Here is a 7,932-nt window from a genome sequence, read left to right as displayed (position 1 = left end):
CAATTACTTCAAGAGATTTAGAGTCATGCTAGCTAATAGCTCTTTTTTTCATGACAGGTTGTGTGTGTGTATATCATTATGGCTAATGGTAGACAAGGTCCAAGGTTTCTACATCAATTGCGGACAAAAGCACTGCCACAACATCAAATGCGATCATCTACTCAAAAGATTTCAAAGCTTGCAAAGTCTTTAAGCAAGCCTACAACACCAACACAAGCACCGGAAGCCCCATTGCACTCATTAGTAGACAAGATTATCACTTCCATTCCTACTCATGTTCCAAAACATCATTGTCCACCTCAAGTTCAATCATCACCACTTATGCGAATGCTAAGATCAACTTCTGTTAAGCAAGGGTCAACTTCTATTAACCAAGGATCAACTTCTATTCAACAAGAGTCAAATTCAACTACAAATGCCACAGAACCTACTCAAGTTGCTTGTTCCCCCACGGTAGAGAGGTCACTAATACTAATAGTAAGTAATGAAACAAAATGTACATAATATGATTAGTAAGCATACTATGAGAGCTGTAGGAACAAATTGTCAATTCTACATTACTGGTATGGGCTGCTTTGTTCGAAAAAATGTTCCATTGCAAATTAAGAACTGGTCTGAGCTCTCAAGAGAAGATGTTGCTTTGCTAATTAGCCATGCCCGTGTAAGTATACCATTCCATTTTCTTCAGATATACTAGACCTAAATTATGTACAACAATTTATAGTCTATTACATGAAATCTGCCTTGTTTGCTAATATGGTATCATATGATATTAGGAAAAATTCAAGTTGAGCAATGAGTCTCATGTGGATGAGGCAATTGAGAAACATATGATGAGATATTTTACCACTTGGCGTTATAATTTGCGTAAGAAATTTCTGAAATATGACTCAATAGAGGAAGCTGTAGAAAATCGACCTGAAGATGTAGAAGAGGAAGATTGGAACTATTTGATCGCAAATCTGTGGCAAGATGGAAAGTGGCTGGTTAGAATTCTTTCAATGTTTATTTTTTCAAGCCAATTAGTTTTTTTTTTTCCATCTACAGTTGTACTTGCTATAGATTGTGGAGTTTGTGATTTGATTTTTATACAGGAAACAAGTGAAAAAAAATAGGAAAAACAGAGATAAGTTGGAGATAACACATTGTGCAGTGACAAAGGCATTCAGTCGCCTTAGAACTGAAAATGTAAGCTTCAATTTCAGTTTTTTTTTTTTGTTAAGGCATGTTCAACTATGAAAGGTGTATATGACATATATTTTGGGTTGTGGTTAAACTAAAATAGCGAAATCCTGAGAATGGAGAGGAAATTGGTCGTACTGACCTTTTCAAGCTGACACGATATAGCGAAAAGAAATCTGCATGGGTTGGTGATACTGCAAAGAATGCTTTTGTGAGTTGCTATATTTTTTATCAGATTATTGCATTATTGTAAAAATAACAGTACTTACAAAATGGTTTATATATATACATGTCCACTCTTTTGTAGGAAGAGATGAAGAATCTACAAAACGAGCCACAAATGAATGAAGAAACTGGTGAAATAATGTCTGAAGATGAGATCTATGATAAAGTTCTTTCAAAAAAAATTGTTGGTCCACCTCGATCAGGCTTATATACGAGGCTTAGGAGCTGGGCCAAAGTCTAAAAGATCTAAACTTGCAGCAAGTGATGCTCAACTGAGGGAGGCAAATCAAAGGGCAGATCAAGCAGAAAGACGAGCAATGCAGCTTGCAGAGGAGTTGATGGCTGTGAAGTCTACTGCAGCTGAGCAAAATGAGCAGTTAAAGACAGTCAAAGCTGGTGCAGCTCAGCAAAATGAAGAGTTAGAGGCAGTGAAGGCTAGAGCCACTCAACAAAATGAAGAGTTGGAGGTACTAAAAGCAAGACAAAATCAGATCGACACACTTTTACTTAAATTGATGGCACAGTTATCCCAAAACTAAATGTATGCATACATGAGTCACTTGGGCTGTTGCAATTATATTATATTATGGAAACATAATTATAATGTATGTAGTGAATACTAGGCCTTTTTAGATGCAACTCTTACTACATTAGGATGGGTTATAACTTGCTATATATGTTTTGTTATATTGCAGATTTGGTCTAAGCTTCAAAAAGTACGTGCATCTTGCAAACTCTCATTGAACTTCTAGAAAGACTTGAATGTATTTCTGTCTATTTTGAAATTGTTATCAAGGATGGATATTAACATCTCTATATTTTGGATTTGTGAATGTAGTATTTCAAGATGGAGATATTGTAACTGGTTTTAGAGTACATTTCACTTTCTGGTGTTGGACTATTATTGAATGCTACTTTTAGCAGGTTATTGCATGAAAAAATGTACATCGTCTCCATTTTGAAAATGTAGCGACACACTTACCGATCAAGTTTGTTGGTTATTGACATCAAACTTAACAACCTAGAATAATTGCCAATTTAGTTACCAAATTATCAGTGACCTAGTAATATGGTCACTAAAATTATTCAATTTAGTGACCATTGGTATCACAATTTGGTGATGAACATGTAGGTCACTAATGTTATTATCATTTGTGACCATATGATCACGGTCACTAAAGACATTTTGAATTAGTGACCAAAAATTGTGGTCATTGAAGACATTTCGAATTAGTGACCAACTTACAATTGTTGGTCACTAAATAGAATCAGTGAGGGACCTATAGTGACCACCTAGTGACCACCCGAATTTGGTCACTAACCATATTTAGTGACCAAATTTGCTAGTTTTAATGACCAATGTAGTGGTCACTAATACCCAGATTTGTTGTAGTGTCTATGTGCCACAGTATTACAACTTCTAGGTGCAGGCAGAATTTGCACTCCATGTATACTGGTCATAAGTTCATGTATGTCATCCAAAATAGCTCCAAACTCATTTAGGTCATGATCACTGCATGAAATCTCTTGCACTGCTTCAAGACAATCACTCTCAATTGTGACATTTTGCATTGAAGTTGAGTATTCTCTTTAGTAAATACTACATAATCTATATTATTTTTTTAATAAACTTTCAAGTACTTATGTCAGTCACATGTTTAGTATTTTGAATTTGAAAAGTGATCGTCGCATTAATTAGATGAAGAAATGAAAATAAGGTTTATGTCATTTATAAATTAGGAGGTATAGCGAAATAATTTTTCATGTGATTTGTTGCCCATAATTATAATTTAATATTTGAATAAATAAGTAATTTGATAATTCAAAAAGAAGATAGGTCAAATGAGAAAATTTAGAGGTCTCAATAGAAAATTAAAACTCTTAGGCCCTATTTGGATGACAGGAAATCATGGTATAGAATGAGAATTAATTTCATTTTCCATTCAGATGTGCCATTTGATTGTAATTAGAAATTGGAATGGAAAAAAAAAAATGAGATCTGACTGGAAATTGACTCCCTCATAAAGCCTGAATATAATGGGTGGTATTCTATTTCCATTTCTCACTGTCAAAGACAAAATTACATTAATTATCCCTCTAAAAAATTTATATTCCCCCACCAATATTCCTTATAAGTTGATGTCATATCTGTACTTTAATTAGTAAAATGGCGTTATTGAAAATTATAATTTTATATTTCATTCTTATGACTTACCAAACACTACAATAGGAATGGAAAATTAATTCCAGAATTTAATGTTCAGTGATGTTCCAAACACCCACATGGAAATACCAAAACATATTCCATTCCATATAAGTTTGGAAAGGAAAATAAATCATTTTCCTATTTTAACATTCCTGCTAAACAAACGGGGCCTTATATTTTTTGTGCAGGGAAAGTACAAGATAAAATGATTTCAAGATTCATCACTCTCCCCTCCACACACACACACACACACACACGCACCCGCAAAAAGAACACAAGCCTTAGTTCTTGGTAGTGTGTTAGAGCATCTTCATGCATATTTTCCCTATAAAATCTTTATGGATTAAATTCAGTTTACCACCCTGAGGTTTCGGTCCAACATCATGTTAGTCCCTGTGGTTTCAATTTAATCAGTAACACCCCTAAACTCTCTAATTTGATCAGCTGTGTCCAATTTCACTTACTCCATCCAAATTGGACGTTAACTACGATATGGCCCACTTTCAGGGCTAAAATGGTCATTTTAGGATTTTTTTTAAAACCCTCTACGATGTCCTCTCTCTCTCACCCAAAAACAACTCCTCCAAACACTAGAATCCCAATCCTCAAACCCTTCTTCCTCTACCTCAATCCCACAATCCCAACATCTTCTTAATCGAATTTACAGACCCAGATTGCAAAAGGACTCATCTTTGGAGCTTAAAGCACCAACCCAGATAGCAAATAATCCGAATTTTTGTACCTAGGCAGCAAAGGAGTTTCGCCGGCGACACCGAAGTCTCTGGATAACAGAGACGAGGAGGATGAGGAGGAAGAAGAGTTGGATCCCTCGATGGATTGTTCGATGATCGATGAGCCCAAGAAGATTGTTGATATCAAGAAGCAGCTCGAGTGTCTTGATCAGGTCTATGGATTCAGTCTCTTATTTTCATATCTGGGTTTTTGTTCTTAGTTCTGTTTTGTATTGATGCTTGTTTGTGGTTATTCATATTTTTTCGTCTGACAATTCTTTGATTGAATTGCTTCAAAGCCTAGTTGACATGGATATATCATTCCAAAACCTCAAGGTAATTAGTGGCTTTCTTTGATCAAACATTGGAGATTGTTGAAATCAGATTCATTCATTTTGATTGTTTTGGGTGTTTAGGAGGCAAGTGAGTCAATTACTCAAGCAACATCAAAGCAGTGAGGTTGTTCGGACATTTGCCAAACAACTTTTCTGGTTTAAACTTCTTCCATTGCAATTGACTGATTAAATTCCGAGTTCTTCATTGTAAATTCTATAATTCATTTTGGGGTTGGTTTTTTCAAGAAATGGAAAGGTACCGTGGATAAATGGGTGAAATTACTTGGAGAAGAGCCAACTAATTCAATCATGGGTATAATCACCATGATAATGCATTTAATTCTCTTCTTGCAAAAATAGTTAGTTGTTCAGAATCACTTTTGTGAGCGAATGATAACTTGGGTTGTTCGTAGTTGATGGAGAGGAGAATCAGAGGAGGAGGAAGAAGATGAATTTTTTTTTTGTTCTGGGTATTTTTGTTTTGAAATGACAATCTTAGCCCTGAAAGTGGGCTCCATTGTTAGGGTTAACGTCAAATTTGGACGGAGAGATCTAAATTGGACACGGTTGATGAAATCAAAATGTTTAGGGGTGTTACTGATCAAATTGAAACCACATGAACTAACATGATAGTGGACCTAAACCTCAGAGAGGTAAACTGAAATTAATCCAATCTTTATTATGCAGATTTAAAACTTAAAATTCATATATATTTTTTTTTTTTTGCAATCCCAACAGTTTCCCTATCATATTCTCAATAATTTATTATTCATGATTAAATTATTTTTTTTAAAGGAAAGAAGATAAGCATTTTGTTGAACTTTAGATAACTTACAAAGCAATAGTTTCAGCTGCTAATGCAGCAAGCAAGAACGAAGACGAAGAAAATAAAGAGTCTCTTGAGTTGCAGCACTAACATAAGTTGCAATAAGGTGAGCAACCTTGTTTGCACTTCAGTGAACATGCACAATCTTCAAATTAGAAAGACCGTCCATAGCCGAACCTAAATCATCATAGGTATGACCTTGAATAGAAGTATTGATGCCCTCAGTGTTCGTTAACTGTCTCTGAACCAATTGAGCACTTGTTTCCAACAATGCAAGAACAAAACCTTGCTCCAATGCAAAACTAATTCCCATTTTGAACTCTAGCACCTCGATCAACATGCTCAAGGCAAAGCAAACCCTATAGAGGCTTACTTTCACCAGCAAAAAACAAACCCGAACTGTCCCTTACCACAAAACCAATGCCTCTACATTTTATAGTATGATTATAAGCCCTATCCACATTAAGCTTATACGATCCCAAAGGAGGAGCAGACTAACGCATTATCCTTACTGGATGACTAATGACGCAATACATTAGCTTGAAATTCCCCCAGTGTCTTATGAGATTGGGATGCCCCCACTAATATATGAGTTTGCTTGGAATTTCCAATTGTAGAGGTTGCTTTGTTGACCACTGTAGACTTCGTTGGTGGTGTACCTTAACAAGTTTGTCATTTTGGCCAGATGAGCTGCTAGAGGTTGAGGTAAACTTGACAATCTAAGGTTCAATAGGTATATTGGTTGTCGGTGATTGCAGATGTACTTTCTTTGGGGACTTAAGGGACTAGGTTGCGGGCCTTGTTGGAACCTAATGTGGTGTAATGACCAATGCAAACTGATTGGAATAGAACCGATCATTATCTGAGTTGTAATAGGGGCATGTGTATCATGATTAAGCTTTGGGACGTCGCTTGTGATTATAGCTTGATCAATGATGCATGAAATGCGATGATCAGCTTGTCTTGCATCTCCAGCCTTTGACTCAGTAGCTTTGAGCTCTTGGAAGTTCATTGTCACTTGTGGTGCCATGTTGTATCTTGAGGCATACAAGTAACAAATATGATTAGTTATATCATAAATAGAGATGAAAAAGAGAATGGGTCCCATCGGGTGTGCCAAAAATTATGTGACCCCATTTGGTAACCTTCTTTTCCTTTGCACACGGTGCGCATAATTGTCACTTAACATAATTTCACTATTATTCATTAAAATAATAGAGTTTTAATTATTTTGGGGTTCGACCGATATAAGACAGAATGTGTCTCTTAATTACAATATCTTGTTATAAGGAAATACCCTTTAATTCCAATTATGAAGAAACCAATTATAGGGATTTGTGTGTTTGTTAATTTTTGCGGTTGCCCAAATATTTGAAGGGGTTGCCTACGTACCCTTGGTGAGGGATCAAGCCACTCGTAGTTTAAGAATTTCAATGGGTGAATGACTCATTGGAGGGTATTTCTTTTTTTGAGTAGGACTAATGTTTGGATGAATTTGGTGTGAGTGAACCAATGATTCGATTTAGTGTTTGGGTTTGTGTCTGAAGTCATTTTGGGAATGATTTGACTTTTCTGGTGTTTGGATCAATTTGACTGGTGGAGTCAGGGATTCAGATTAGATGAATTTGACTGGTGAAGTCAGAGATTCTATTTGGACTTGCGATTGCATCTAGGTCGCTAGATTGCTTACATACCCTTGAGGAGGGATCAAACCGTTGTACTTCAGAGAGAATTGAGTTTTCGATTTTCTACCGACTTTTGTGTTTGACGGATGTATATATATTTCTTAGACCCGTCAAATGTATTTTTTTTTTAAACACTCAATTTGGTAGAGTGTCCACTAATTTAATTTTGGCATCTATCATGCTGAGTTTTGCTGTTGGGTCCTGACACTTGAAATAGGCTTCACACTGCTTTGTTTTGGCTCTGAAGTTGTCGACGGTTAATTTGGTGAAGTCCGAAACTTGCATTGAAAATGTCTTACTTGATGACATATATTTGATTTGGACCCCATCGAGATGAATATTTGAATATGTGCTCAAAGTTCGAAGTGGACCGGATCTTTGATGCAGGGACTTTGATATAAAAACCGGCTTGATCACAATAGCTTAATCTGGTCTTTGTAAAAATATATCCCCCAATTTTAATTTGCTTTTTGGCTTGCAAGCTTGGAATATTAGCACCACTACAGGCACAGACCATTCATCTTAATCTGTGACCCACATCTTTAATTGAACTTTCACTAATTAAACAACTGCAGTTCTTTATAATCAACACAAAGACAATTCTTGCTTTGCCTTGACCGATTCGCTGGGCTATAATATTTCATTTGATCGGCTCCGTTGACTATTTTCCTCTATCATTTTTTTCTTGTCTTAGTTTCCATTTATTGACTATAGCTTCTACATTGGATTCAAGGAATATTTG

The sequence above is a fragment of the Rosa rugosa genome, chromosome 4, assembly GCF_958449725.1.
Source record: "Rosa rugosa chromosome 4, drRosRugo1.1, whole genome shotgun sequence".
NCBI lineage: Eukaryota > Viridiplantae > Streptophyta > Magnoliopsida > Rosales > Rosaceae > Rosa > Rosa rugosa.
This window is presented reverse-complemented; position numbering follows the sequence as displayed.